The 13649-nt window shown below is 62.6% G+C and overlaps 1 gene segment (V, D, J or C); it reads right to left on the bottom strand.

Moving 5' to 3' along the window:
- LOC105235023 overlaps positions 1–13649 on the bottom strand; it is a 61018-nt gene that overhangs the window by 4102 nt on the left and 43267 nt on the right.

The raw sequence follows: 13649 nt of genomic DNA on the forward strand, positions 1-13649 counted from the left end.
AGCCCAGCCCAGCTCAGCCCAGTTCAGTCCAGCTAGCCCAGTTCATCCCAGCTCGGCTGAGCTCAGCCCAGCTCAGCCCAGCCCAGCTCAGCCCAGTTCAGTCCAGCTAGCCCAGTTCATCCCAGCTCGGCTGAGCTCAGCCCAGTTCTGTCCAGCTCAGCCCAGCTCAGCCCAGCTCAGCCCAGCCCAGCTCAGCCTAGTTCAGTCCAGCTAGCCCAGTTCATCCCAGCTCGGCTGAGCTCAGCCCAGCTCAGCCTAATTCAACCCAGTTCAGCCCATCTCAGCCCAGCTTAGCTCAGCCCAGCTCAGCCCAGTTCAGCCCAACTCAGCCTAGTTCAACCCAGTCCAGCCCAGCTCAGCCCAGCTTAGCTCATCCCAACCCAGCCCAGCTCAGCCCAGCTTAGCTCATCCCAACCCAGCTCAGCTCAGCTCAGCCCAGCTCAGCCCAATTCAGCCCAGCTCAGCCCAGTTCAGCCCAGCTCAGCCCAATTCAGCCCAGCTCAGCCCAGTTCAGCCCAGCTCAGCCCAGTCTAGCATAGCCCACAGTAGCCTTAATTGTGCTCATTCTAGTTTTCTGTTCTGTGATGTCTATGGCTTCCCAGCGAATCCTCCTTCCTTCCTTGGCTCTGATGTGGTGCCTGTTCTCCATCCTCTTGGCCCCAGCAGGGTTCAAGATGGTCTGACTGAGGAGATAAGGTCTGAACCACATTGGGACCCACCTGCTTGAGACTGCCCGGGGGTCCATTACCTCTGAGAGGCCAGGCCTGCCTCCCTTTGCCTGGTGGCCCAGTGCTGCACGTCCACCGGCCTGCCTCCCCAGAGGACTGGCGTGAGGATGGAGGCCACGGCCTCCTGTAGGCTGCATGGTAGCTGTGTGGTCTCAGCAGCCCCCTGCCCTGCTCTGGGGTATTTGCTGCTGTAGGCCGGCTGAGGCTGTGAGGGGTGGGCTGGGAGGGTTTGCATGACTGCGTCTGGCCCACAGATGGGGTCACTCGCCCACTTCCTGTCCCACCAGTGGTGGCTGCTCGCCTCCACGTCATGTCTGGTCTGTGGTCTGGCTGTGGCGGGGCCAGGTGTATGTGGCCTGGCCTGTGCGACCCCCGGGAGCCTGCCTCTGGTCTGAGGCCATGTGGGCTCAAGGCGGGTGCCCTGGTGGAGGTCACGGCTCCATGAGACTGGCTGGGGATGAGATGCAAGGAAGCAAAGGCCGAAGTGGACACTGAGAGGGGCTCAGGGACACTGAGGTAGAGACGTTCTAGGAGGAGGAGATGGAGTGACGGCTGGCAGGGGTGGGGCCTGGAGGGACACGGCTTACCCAGAGTGAACCCTGGCGAGCCAGCAGGCCTCAGTGGACCTTACGGCTGTAGGCGAGGATGTGAGGGTGAGGAACCGCTCCAGTCTGGCCGTGACCAGTGGCTGCCCTTCCTCGGCCAGCTCTCCGGCAGCTGGGGCAGGTGGGGGGCAGTACCTGTGTCTGGGAGCCTGGAGCCCAGGGGGGCGGGGCAGCTGAGGGGCCCCCCGTGCCCCACGCTCCCAGCTCAGGGCTCTCCCGCCAGCGCCCGAGCCTGCCTGGCCCTCCCAGGGGCAGCGTGGGTCCAGCTGGTGTCTGTGCCCATTTGATCCTTGACTTCTTCAAGCACGCACGGGAGCCGATGGTCTGCCCCCAGGAAGGACACCACCAGGGGGAGTGGCGGCAAGCTTCAGGGTGAATGGAGGTCTCTGCCGAGCATGCTTCCTCCCTGTGGACTCGGGCGGCCCGGGCAAGGGAGAGGAGGAGACAGATGCAGGGAGGGGAGCCCAGGGGGTGCAGACACACCGTGGCCTGGCTCAAGGGAACTCTGGGGTTCTATTATGAACATGGGATCCCCGCGGCATCACCGTGAGGGACATTTCCTCCCAGGGCAGAATGCCTCTTGTCCCTACCACCCCTGCACACCCTTGTGAACACCTGTCTGTGTTGCAAGTGACTGCCCCTGGAGNTTCTGTCCAGCTCAGCCCAGCTCAGCCCAGCTCAGCCCAGCCCAGCTCAGCCTAGTTCAGTCCAGCTAGCCCAGTTCATCCCAGCTCGGCTGAGCTCAGCCCAGCTCAGCCTAATTCAACCCAGTTCAGCCCATCTCAGCCCAGCTTAGCTCAGCCCAGCTCAGCCCAGTTCAGCCCAACTCAGCCTAGTTCAACCCAGTCCAGCCCAGCTCAGCCCAGCTTAGCTCATCCCAACCCAGCCCAGCTCAGCCCAGCTTAGCTCATCCCAACCCAGCTCAGCTCAGCTCAGCCCAGCTCAGCCCAATTCAGCCCAGCTCAGCCCAGTTCAGCCCAGCTCAGCCCAATTCAGCCCAGCTCAGCCCAGTTCAGCCCAGCTCAGCCCAGTCTAGCATAGCCCACAGTAGCCTTAATTGTGCTCATTCTAGTTTTCTGTTCTGTGATGTCTATGGCTTCCCAGCGAATCCTCCTTCCTTCCTTGGCTCTGATGTGGTGCCTGTTCTCCATCCTCTTGGCCCCAGCAGGGTTCAAGATGGTCTGACTGAGGAGATAAGGTCTGAACCACATTGGGACCCACCTGCTTGAGACTGCCCGGGGGTCCATTACCTCTGAGAGGCCAGGCCTGCCTCCCTTTGCCTGGTGGCCCAGTGCTGCACGTCCACCGGCCTGCCTCCCCAGAGGACTGGCGTGAGGATGGAGGCCACGGCCTCCTGTAGGCTGCATGGTAGCTGTGTGGTCTCAGCAGCCCCCTGCCCTGCTCTGGGGTATTTGCTGCTGTAGGCCGGCTGAGGCTGTGAGGGGTGGGCTGGGAGGGTTTGCATGACTGCGTCTGGCCCACAGATGGGGTCACTCGCCCACTTCCTGTCCCACCAGTGGTGGCTGCTCGCCTCCACGTCATGTCTGGTCTGTGGTCTGGCTGTGGCGGGGCCAGGTGTATGTGGCCTGGCCTGTGCGACCCCCGGGAGCCTGCCTCTGGTCTGAGGCCATGTGGGCTCAAGGCGGGTGCCCTGGTGGAGGTCACGGCTCCATGAGACTGGCTGGGGATGAGATGCAAGGAAGCAAAGGCCGAAGTGGACACTGAGAGGGGCTCAGGGACACTGAGGTAGAGACGTTCTAGGAGGAGGAGATGGAGTGACGGCTGGCAGGGGTGGGGCCTGGAGGGACACGGCTTACCCAGAGTGAACCCTGGCGAGCCAGCAGGCCTCAGTGGACCTTACGGCTGTAGGCGAGGATGTGAGGGTGAGGAACCGCTCCAGTCTGGCCGTGACCAGTGGCTGCCCTTCCTCGGCCAGCTCTCCGGCAGCTGGGGCAGGTGGGGGGCAGTACCTGTGTCTGGGAGCCTGGAGCCCAGGGGGGCGGGGCAGCTGAGGGGCCCCCCGTGCCCCACGCTCCCAGCTCAGGGCTCTCCCGCCAGCGCCCGAGCCTGCCTGGCCCTCCCAGGGGCAGCGTGGGTCCAGCTGGTGTCTGTGCCCATTTGATCCTTGACTTCTTCAAGCACGCACGGGAGCCGATGGTCTGCCCCCAGGAAGGACACCACCAGGGGGAGTGGCGGCAAGCTTCAGGGTGAATGGAGGTCTCTGCCGAGCATGCTTCCTCCCTGTGGACTCGGGCGGCCCGGGCAAGGGAGAGGAGGAGACAGATGCAGGGAGGGGAGCCCAGGGGGTGCAGACACACCGTGGCCTGGCTCAAGGGAACTCTGGGGTTCTATTATGAACATGGGATCCCCGCGGCATCACCGTGAGGGACATTTCCTCCCAGGGCAGAATGCCTCTTGTCCCTACCACCCCTGCACACCCTTGTGAACACCTGTCTGTGTTGCAAGTGACTGCCCCTGGAGCTTGGCCTTGTGGCCCGCCTGTGAGTCCCTGGGCTCTGCACCCTCTGAGGCTCCAAAACAGTCAGGCCCCCAAAGCGGTCGCCGCCCCAGGAACCAGGGGGGATGAGAGTCAGCTCGGGCAGCACCAGTGGTGGGCAGACTTGGTGGGCCGCCTTCTCCCTCAGCCTCACTGTTCCTCAGCCCAGACACTCACATGCGTCGTGGGCACACGAAGCCTGGAACACAGGGCACACGAGGTGTCGTTTGGGCTGAGATATGACGTCATAGTTTCGCCTGCCTGCCTGCAGCAACGAGTGGAAACAGCTGGAACTCAGGAAAGAGGTCTGATGTGCATTCTGCTAAGATTGACCCAGCACTTTCCACAGGTCAGGGTCCGTGCCCGGCGTGACCCAGCACCCTCCACGGGTCAGGGGCCGTGTCCGGCTTGACCCAGCACCTTCCATGGGTCAGGGGCCGTGCCTGGCGTGACCCAGCACCCTCCACGGGTCAGGGTCCGTGCCCGGCGTGACCCAGCACCTTCCACGGGTCAGGGTCCGTGCCCGGCGTGACCCAGCACCTTCCACGGGTCAGGGTCCGTGCCCGGCGTGACCAAGCACCTTCCACGGGTCAGGGTCTGTGCCCGGCGTGACCCAGCACCCTCCACGGGTCAGGGTCCGTGCCCGGCGTGACCCAGCACCTTCCACGGGTCAGGGTCCGTGCCCGGCGTGACCCAGCACCTTCCACGGGTCAGGGTCCGTGCCCGGCGTGACCAAGCACCTTCCACGGGTCAGGGTCCGTGCCCGGCGTGACCCAGCACCTTCCACGGGTCAGGGTCCGTGCCCGGCGTGACCCAGCACCTTCCACGGGTCAGGGTCCGTGCCCGGCGTGACCAAGCACCTTCCACGGGTCAGGGTCCGTGCCCGGCGTGACCCAGCACCTTCCACGGGTCAGGGTCCGTGCCCGGCGTGACCCAGCACCTTCCACGGGTCAGGGTCCGTGCCCGGCGTGACCAAGCACCTTCCACGGGTCAGGGTCCGTGCCCGGCGTGACCCAGCACCTTCCACGGGTCAGGGTCCGTGCCCGGCGTGACCCAGCACCTTCCACGGGTCAGGGTCCGTGCCCGGCGTGACCAAGCACCTTCCACGGGTCAGGGTCCGTGCCCGGCGTGACCCAGCACCTTCCACGGGTCAGGGTCCGTGCCCGGCGTGACCCAGCACCTTCCACGGGTCAGGGTCCGTGCCCGGCGTGACCAAGCACCTTCCACGGGTCAGGGTCCGTGCCCGGCGTGACCCAGCACCTTCCACGGGTCAGGGTCCGTGCCCGGCGTGACCCAGCACCTTCCACGGGTCAGGGTCCGTGCCCGGCGTGACCAAGCACCTTCCACGGGTCAGGGTCCGTGCCCGGCGTGACCCAGCACCTTCCACGGGTCAGGGTCCGTGCCCGGCGTGACCCAGCACCTTCCACGGGTCAGGGTCCGTGCCCGGCGTGACCAAGCACCTTCCACGGGTCAGGGTCCGTGCCCGGCGTGACCCAGCACCTTCCACGGGTCAGGGTCCGTGCCCGGCGTGACCCAGCACCTTCCACGGGTCAGGGTCCGTGCCCGGCGTGACCAAGCACCTTCCACGGGTCAGGGTCCGTGCCCGGCGTGACCCAGCACCTTCCACGGGTCAGGGTCCGTGCCCGGCGTGACCCAGCACCTTCCACGGGTCAGGGTCCGTGCCCGGCGTGACCAAGCACCTTCCACGGGTCAGGGTCCGTGCCCGGCGTGACCCAGCACCTTCCACGGGTCAGGGTCCGTGCCCGGCGTGACCCAGCACCTTCCACGGGTCAGGGTCCGTGCCCGGCGTGACCAAGCACCTTCCACGGGTCAGGGTCCGTGCCCGGCGTGACCCAGCACCTTCCACGGGTCAGGGTCCGTGCCCGGCGTGACCCAGCACCTTCCACGGGTCAGGGTCCGTGCCCGGCGTGACCAAGCACCTTCCACGGGTCAGGGTCCGTGCCCGGCGTGACCCAGCACCTTCCACGGGTCAGGGTCCGTGCCCGGCGTGACCCAGCACCTTCCACGGGTCAGGGTCCGTGCCCGGCGTGACCAAGCACCTTCCACGGGTCAGGGTCCGTGCCCGGCGTGACCCAGCACCTTCCACGGGTCAGGGTCCGTGCCCGGCGTGACCCAGCACCTTCCACGGGTCAGGGTCCGTGCCCGGCGTGACCAAGCACCTTCCACGGGTCAGGGTCCGTGCCCGGCGTGACCCAGCACCTTCCACGGGTCAGGGTCCGTGCCCGGCGTGACCCAGCACCTTCCACGGGTCAGGGTCCGTGCCCGGCGTGACCAAGCACCTTCCACGGGTCAGGGTCCGTGCCCGGCGTGACCCAGCACCTTCCACGGGTCAGGGTCCGTGCCCGGCGTGACCCAGCACCTTCCACGGGTCAGGGTCCGTGCCCGGCGTGACCAAGCACCTTCCACGGGTCAGGGTCCGTGCCCGGCGTGACCCAGCACCTTCCACGGGTCAGGGTCCGTGCCCGGCGTGACCCAGCACCTTCCACGGGTCAGGGTCCGTGCCCGGCGTGACCAAGCACCTTCCACGGGTCAGGGTCCGTGCCCGGCGTGACCCAGCACCTTCCACGGGTCAGGGTCCGTGCCCGGCGTGACCCAGCACCTTCCACGGGTCAGGGTCCGTGCCCGGCGTGACCAAGCACCTTCCACGGGTCAGGGTCCGTGCCCGGCGTGACCCAGCACCTTCCACGGGTCAGGGTCCGTGCCCGGCGTGACCCAGCACCTTCCACGGGTCAGGGTCCGTGCCCGGCGTGACCAAGCACCTTCCACGGGTCAGGGTCCGTGCCCGGCGTGACCCAGCACCTTCCACGGGTCAGGGTCCGTGCCCGGCGTGACCCAGCACCTTCCACGGGTCAGGGTCCGTGCCCGGCGTGACCAAGCACCTTCCACGGGTCAGGGTCCGTGCCCGGCGTGACCCAGCACCTTCCACGGGTCAGGGTCCGTGCCCGGCGTGACCCAGCACCTTCCACGGGTCAGGGTCCGTGCCCGGCGTGACCAAGCACCTTCCACGGGTCAGGGTCCGTGCCCGGCGTGACCCAGCACCTTCCACGGGTCAGGGTCCGTGCCCGGCGTGACCCAGCACCTTCCACGGGTCAGGGTCCGTGCCCGGCGTGACCAAGCACCTTCCACGGGTCAGGGTCCGTGCCCGGCGTGACCCAGCACCTTCCACGGGTCAGGGTCCGTGCCCGGCGTGACCCAGCACCTTCCACGGGTCAGGGTCCGTGCCCGGCGTGACCAAGCACCTTCCACGGGTCAGGGTCCGTGCCCGGCGTGACCCAGCACCTTCCACGGGTCAGGGTCCGTGCCCGGCGTGACCCAGCACCTTCCACGGGTCAGGGTCCGTGCCCGGCGTGACCAAGCACCTTCCACGGGTCAGGGTCCGTGCCCGGCGTGACCCAGCACCTTCCACGGGTCAGGGTCCGTGCCCGGCGTGACCCAGCACCTTCCACGGGTCAGGGTCCGTGCCCGGCGTGACCAAGCACCTTCCACGGGTCAGGGTCCGTGCCCGGCGTGACCCAGCACCTTCCACGGGTCAGGGTCCGTGCCCGGCGTGACCCAGCACCTTCCACGGGTCAGGGTCCGTGCCCGGCGTGACCAAGCACCTTCCACGGGTCAGGGTCCGTGCCCGGCGTGACCCAGCACCTTCCACGGGTCAGGGTCCGTGCCCGGCGTGACCCAGCACCTTCCACGGGTCAGGGTCCGTGCCCGGCGTGACCAAGCACCTTCCACGGGTCAGGGTCCGTGCCCGGCGTGACCCAGCACCTTCCACGGGTCAGGGTCCGTGCCCGGCGTGACCCAGCACCTTCCACGGGTCAGGGTCCGTGCCCGGCGTGACCAAGCACCTTCCACGGGTCAGGGTCCGTGCCCGGCGTGACCCAGCACCTTCCACGGGTCAGGGTCCGTGCCCGGCGTGACCCAGCACCTTCCACGGGTCAGGGTCCGTGCCCGGCGTGACCAAGCACCTTCCACGGGTCAGGGTCCGTGCCCGGCGTGACCCAGCACCTTCCACGGGTCAGGGTCCGTGCCCGGCGTGACCCAGCACCTTCCACGGGTCAGGGTCCGTGCCCGGCGTGACCAAGCACCTTCCACGGGTCAGGGTCCGTGCCCGGCGTGACCCAGCACCTTCCACGGGTCAGGGTCCGTGCCCGGCGTGACCCAGCACCTTCCACGGGTCAGGGTCCGTGCCCGGCGTGACCAAGCACCTTCCACGGGTCAGGGTCCGTGCCCGGCGTGACCCAGCACCTTCCACGGGTCAGGGTCCGTGCCCGGCGTGACCCAGCACCTTCCACGGGTCAGGGTCCGTGCCCGGCGTGACCAAGCACCTTCCACGGGTCAGGGTCCGTGCCCGGCGTGACCCAGCACTTTCCACAGGTCAGGGTCCGTGCCCGGCGTGACCCAGCACCCTCCACGGGTCAGGGGCCGTGTCCGGCTTGACCCAGCACCTTCCATGGGTCAGGGGCCGTGCCTGGCGTGACCCAGCACCCTCCACGGGTCAGGGTCCGTGCCCGGCGTGACCCAGCACCTTCCACGGGTCAGGGTCCGTGCCCGGCGTGACCCAGCACCTTCCACGGGTCAGGGTCCGTGCCCGGCGTGACCCAGCACCTTCCACGGGTCAGGGTCCGTGCCCGGCGTGACCCAGCACCTTCCACGGGTCAGGGTCCGTGCCCGGCGTGACCCAGCACCTTCCACGGGTCAGGGTCCGTGCCCGGCGTGACCCAGCACCTTCCACGGGTCAGGGTCCGTGCCCGGCGTGACCCAGCACCTTCCACGGGTCAGGGTCCGTGCCCGGCGTGACCCAGCACCTTCCACGGGTCAGGGTCCGTGCCCGGCGTGACCCAGCACCTTCCACGGGTCAGGGTCCGTGCCCGGCGTGACCCAGCACCTTCCACGGGTCAGGGTCCGTGCCCGGCGTGACCCAGCACCTTCCACGGGTCAGGGTCCGTGCCCGGCGTGACCCAGCACCTTCCACGGGTCAGGGTCCGTGCCCGGCGTGACCCAGCACCTTCCACGGGTCAGGGTCCGTGCCCGGCGTGACCCAGCACCTTCCACGGGTCAGGGTCCGTGCCCGGCGTGACCCAGCACCTTCCACGGGTCAGGGTCCGTGCCCGGCGTGACCCAGCACCTTCCACGGGTCAGGGTCCGTGCCCGGCGTGACCCAGCACCTTCCACGGGTCAGGGTCCGTGCCCGGCGTGACCCAGCACCTTCCACGGGTCAGGGTCCGTGCCCGGCGTGACCCAGCACCTTCCACGGGTCAGGGTCCGTGCCCGGCGTGACCCAGCACCTTCCACGGGTCAGGGTCCGTGCCCGGCGTGACCCAGCACCTTCCACGGGTCAGGGTCCGTGCCCGGCGTGACCAAGCACCTTCCACGGGTCAGGGTCTGTGCCCGGCGTGACCCAGCACCCTCCACGGGTCAGGGTCCGTGCCCGGCGTGACCCAGCACCTTCCACGGGTCAGGGTCTGTGCCCGGCGTGACCCAGCACCCTCCACGGGTCAGGGTCCGTGCCCGGCGTGACCCAGCACCTTCCACGGGTCAGGGTCACCCCTGGGCTTCTGTACGCACTCTTCCCTCCCGTGTCTCCATCTTCATGGGGCTTCTCTTCTGTTTCTCTCTTCCCCAGCCTCTTGTAAGGACACCTGCCATCAGATTTAGGGGCTGGACCATCTCACCTGAAGGTCCTTAACGTCAATCACATCGGCAAACACCCTTTTGCAAACGAGGTCGCATTCACAGGTTGCAGGGATTAGGCAGTGGACATAGCTTTTGGGGGTCAGCATTGAGCCCACTGGGCTGGGTTCATAAAGGAAGGAAAGCAAGTGGGTCTGAGGGACCCTGAGAAGGGAGCCCCTTCCTGCTGGGAGGGCCCGTGAAAGCAGCAACCCTGGCAGTGTCCACCCTGAGGCCTGCTCTCAGGCTGTGATCCCCTTGTGCCAGGACCCCGCTGGCCCTCCTGACCGGTGACAGACACAATGGCTTCCCAGGCTTGTGGGAAATGCATTCTGCGATGTGCAACGGCCTCTGGCTCTCAGGGCCGGTGTGAGGAAGCCCTTGTTTTCCTCCCGCTGGGGTCCATGGGCCAGGTCTCCTGACCTGGGGCACCAGTCAGAGAAGGAAGACACTCAGCTCTGCACTCAGGGAACCGTCAGTCCAGGAGATGGAAGGAAGTCACCCAGGCCTGAGTTCGGAGAACCTTGCTGGTGGGTGTGGTTCTTGTCAGCTCCAAATGAACAAAACTCCCTTAAAATTGTATTCTTTCTATCATCTATCTATCTATCTATCTATCTATCTATCTATCTATCATCTATCTATATCTATCATCTATCTATCATCAATCTTTCTATATCTATCAATCATCTATCTATCTATTATCATCATCTATATCCATCCATCCATTTATCTATCATCATCCATCAATGTATCTATTTATCCATCCATCCATCCATCCATCCATCCATCCATCCATACATACATCCATCCATCATCTATTATCATCTAACTATCCATCCATCCCTCCATGTATCTAACTTTCCATCCATCTATCCATTCATCTATCTATCTATCTTTCTATCTATCCATCCATATGTCCTTCTATCATCTATCCATCCATCCATGTATCTATCAATCATCTATCTGTCTTCCATCCATCCATGTATCTATCTGCTAGCTATCTAAATATCTATCTATCATCTATCCATCAATCCATCCATGTATCTATCATCTATCCATCTATGCATCCATCTACCTATCCTATCATCCATCCATCCAGCAATCATCCATATGTCTATTATCTATCCACCCATGCATTCAACTATCTATCTATCCTCTATTTATCTATCTATCCATCCATTTAGCTATCTATCATCTATCCATCCATCCATCCATCCATCCATCCATCCATCCAATCATCCATCAGGCAATCATCCATGTATCTACTATCCATCCATCCCTCCATGTATCCATCTATCAATCCTCTATCTATCATCTATTATCTATCTATCTATCTATCTATCTATCTATCTATCTATCTATCTATCATCTATCTATCATCTCTCCATCCATCCATGTATTATCTATCTTCTATTTCTTTCTATTTATCTACCATCTATCCATCCATCCATGTATCTATCCATCTGTCTATACATCTCTCTATCTGTCACCTATCTATCCATCCATGCATCCATCTATCAATCTATCCTTCTATCATCTATCTATTCATCCATGAATCTATTTATCCATCTATTTATCTATCATTTGTTTATTTATTAATATATCCATCAATCCATGTATCTTTCTATTATCTATCATCATCCATCCATCCATGTATCTATCTATCTATCTATCTATCTTCATCATCATCATCATCATCATCATCATCTATATCCATGTATCTACCATCTATCCGTCCATCCGTCCATGTATCTAACTTTCCATCCATCTATCCATGTATCTATCTATCTATCTATCCTTCTATCATCTATCAATCTATCCATTTAGCTATCTATCTATCATCTATCCATCCATCCATCCATGTATCTATCCATCCAATCATCCATGCATCCATCTACCTATCTATCCTTCTGTCATCTCTCTATCCATCCATCCATCCATCCATGTATCCATCTATCCATCCACCTATCTATACTTCTATCATCTATCTATCATCTATCTATCCAACCATCCATCAGTCCATCCATCTATCCATCTCTCTCTCTCTAGCTATCTCTCTATCTATTTATGTGTTGGGTGTTATCCAGGTTCCAGGTCCGTGGTACTTTCCTCCCCCCTTGCCATGATCTAATGGGCCCTAGACCACGTGGGGAGAATACAGGGCATGTTCTAGCATGCACCCCCTTTTAAAAACTGTAAGGGAGAAGGAGAAGCATTTTCCTGGAGGCCCAGTGAGGACAGCCCTGGGACTGCGCTGGCCCTGGCAGCAGAATTTAGGGCAGGGTTTCTCCCATCGGGAGGTACAGATCATCATGACCAAGGACATTCCAGAAAGCCCCAGATAATCTCTTGTTGAGTCCTTGCAAGGCTGCATGGCTCCGATGTTATGAGGACTTATCTGGATGTTTCCTGCAGGTTGTCCACAGCCAAAGCTGACATGCAGTGTGTGCTGGGGGTGGAGATGGAGCCCCTGCTCTGAGGTCTGGTCACATCCTTGTGACTCTGGTCCCAGTTAGAGTAGAGCCTGGCTGGGTGCTCAAGAATGGCCTTAAAGCCGAAAATCTCCTTTATTTGATCAGTGTGGGGGCAGGTTTCCTGAGACGGCGTGTGTCCTTGCATGAGTGCTGGGGGGGGGCCGTGCCGTGGCCTCATTCTGTTTTCAGCCCGCACCCCTGCTTCCCTGATGTTCTATTTAGACCAAACCCTCCAGGTCTGGGAATGAGCCTTGGAGCTGCCGGGTCCTGGGAGTTGTGCCCCAGGTGGGAGGCCAGAGGCCAAGGTCCGACCCCCGTCAGGCTACACGCTAGCCTCACTCACTTCCCTCCCTGGTCCGTGACCGAGTCCGCCTCTGAGTCTGTGTGACATGAGTCAGGGATGGAGGCTGTCTCTGGAGGGCCGTCCCCACATGCGGAATCTCCTGTCCAGAGGACTGTGGGCATTTGTGCCCTGGACGTGCGGCCACGGGCCCTGAGCCATGGTACTTACAGTTCACATGCCCCCACACAGGTCCCAGAGGGTGCCCTGGACTGCTCACATCTTTCCTTGTCTTGGGTCCTGAGCACTCTTGGTAGATGACAGAACCCTGCCTCTCATCACGTGTGTTCACATAGTCTCCCCGTTTCCAGTGGACTTTGCAGAGACCCTAGTGAGATAGGGTCTCCAGCCCGGGAAACCACCTCTTTCTTCTGAGAGGGGCGCAGTCTCAAGCCCAACACTGCCTGGCCAGCTGGCTGTCTGTCCCGCACCTTGGCTCCTGCGTTCCGGGCTCTTTAGGCCTCTTCTTGAGGATGGCGGTGGCCAGCCCCCGACAGCTCTTGCTTCGTGTCTCGCTCAGCTCATGGGGACCTCCAGGCTGGCTGGCAGGATGGGGGCCAAGGCTTGGTCTGTGTGTGGGCACTCAGGGGGTGGACAGCTGGGGGGACGACCGGTGGTCCCTGGAGGCCCATGGTGGCTCCGGGCTTGGTGCTTGTGCAGCTGTGTTCCTGTGGCCTCCTGCACAGACCATGGAAGTAGCTGCTTTGGGTGTGTCCAGGGGAGACTGTGGCTTTCATGTCGGTGTGGGAAAGGGTGGTGAGTCTCGGCTGGAGACCAGCAGAGCAGGTGCGAGGGACTGAGCTGGATGCCTCTGGGGGTGTCAAAGGGACTGTCGCAGGGAGCAGCCGGCTGGCCACCAGGGCCTTCTGCTCCCTTCCCTCTGGCTGCTTGTCCACATCGTTGGGGGGCCCGGCCCCCAGCCCCACAGGTTGGTAGATACCTCCCCCAAAGCGTGCTCAGGCGGCATGGGATTTGTAAAAAGGAACTTTACTGAGGGACTCAAAAGGAAGGCAACAGGGCTGCCAAGCTCGGAGCGAGAGGGGAGGCCCGGGCGGATGGGATTGGGTGCTGCTGGCTGAGGCGGGACCCCTGGGAAGCTCCTTCTGCTGGGACACCCCTCCTCCCACCCCAGGAGTCCTGCCCACAGCCCTGAGCCGTCCCGTGGCTTCTCCCCAGCAGCTTTTCTCTGTCCTGGCATTGTGCAGGGTGGGAGCTGCCAGTGGCCGGCAGGAGGGCTGGGCAGGGGCCTGGGGCTGGGCAGGGCAGGGCACTTGGACCCGGTGCCGGGGAGGTGGGAGCCAGTGTGGGAGCCGAGGTCCT

Source organism: Ailuropoda melanoleuca, chromosome 14 (genome assembly GCF_002007445.2).
Source record: "Ailuropoda melanoleuca isolate Jingjing chromosome 14, ASM200744v2, whole genome shotgun sequence".
NCBI classification, from domain to species: Eukaryota; Metazoa; Chordata; class Mammalia; order Carnivora; family Ursidae; genus Ailuropoda; species Ailuropoda melanoleuca.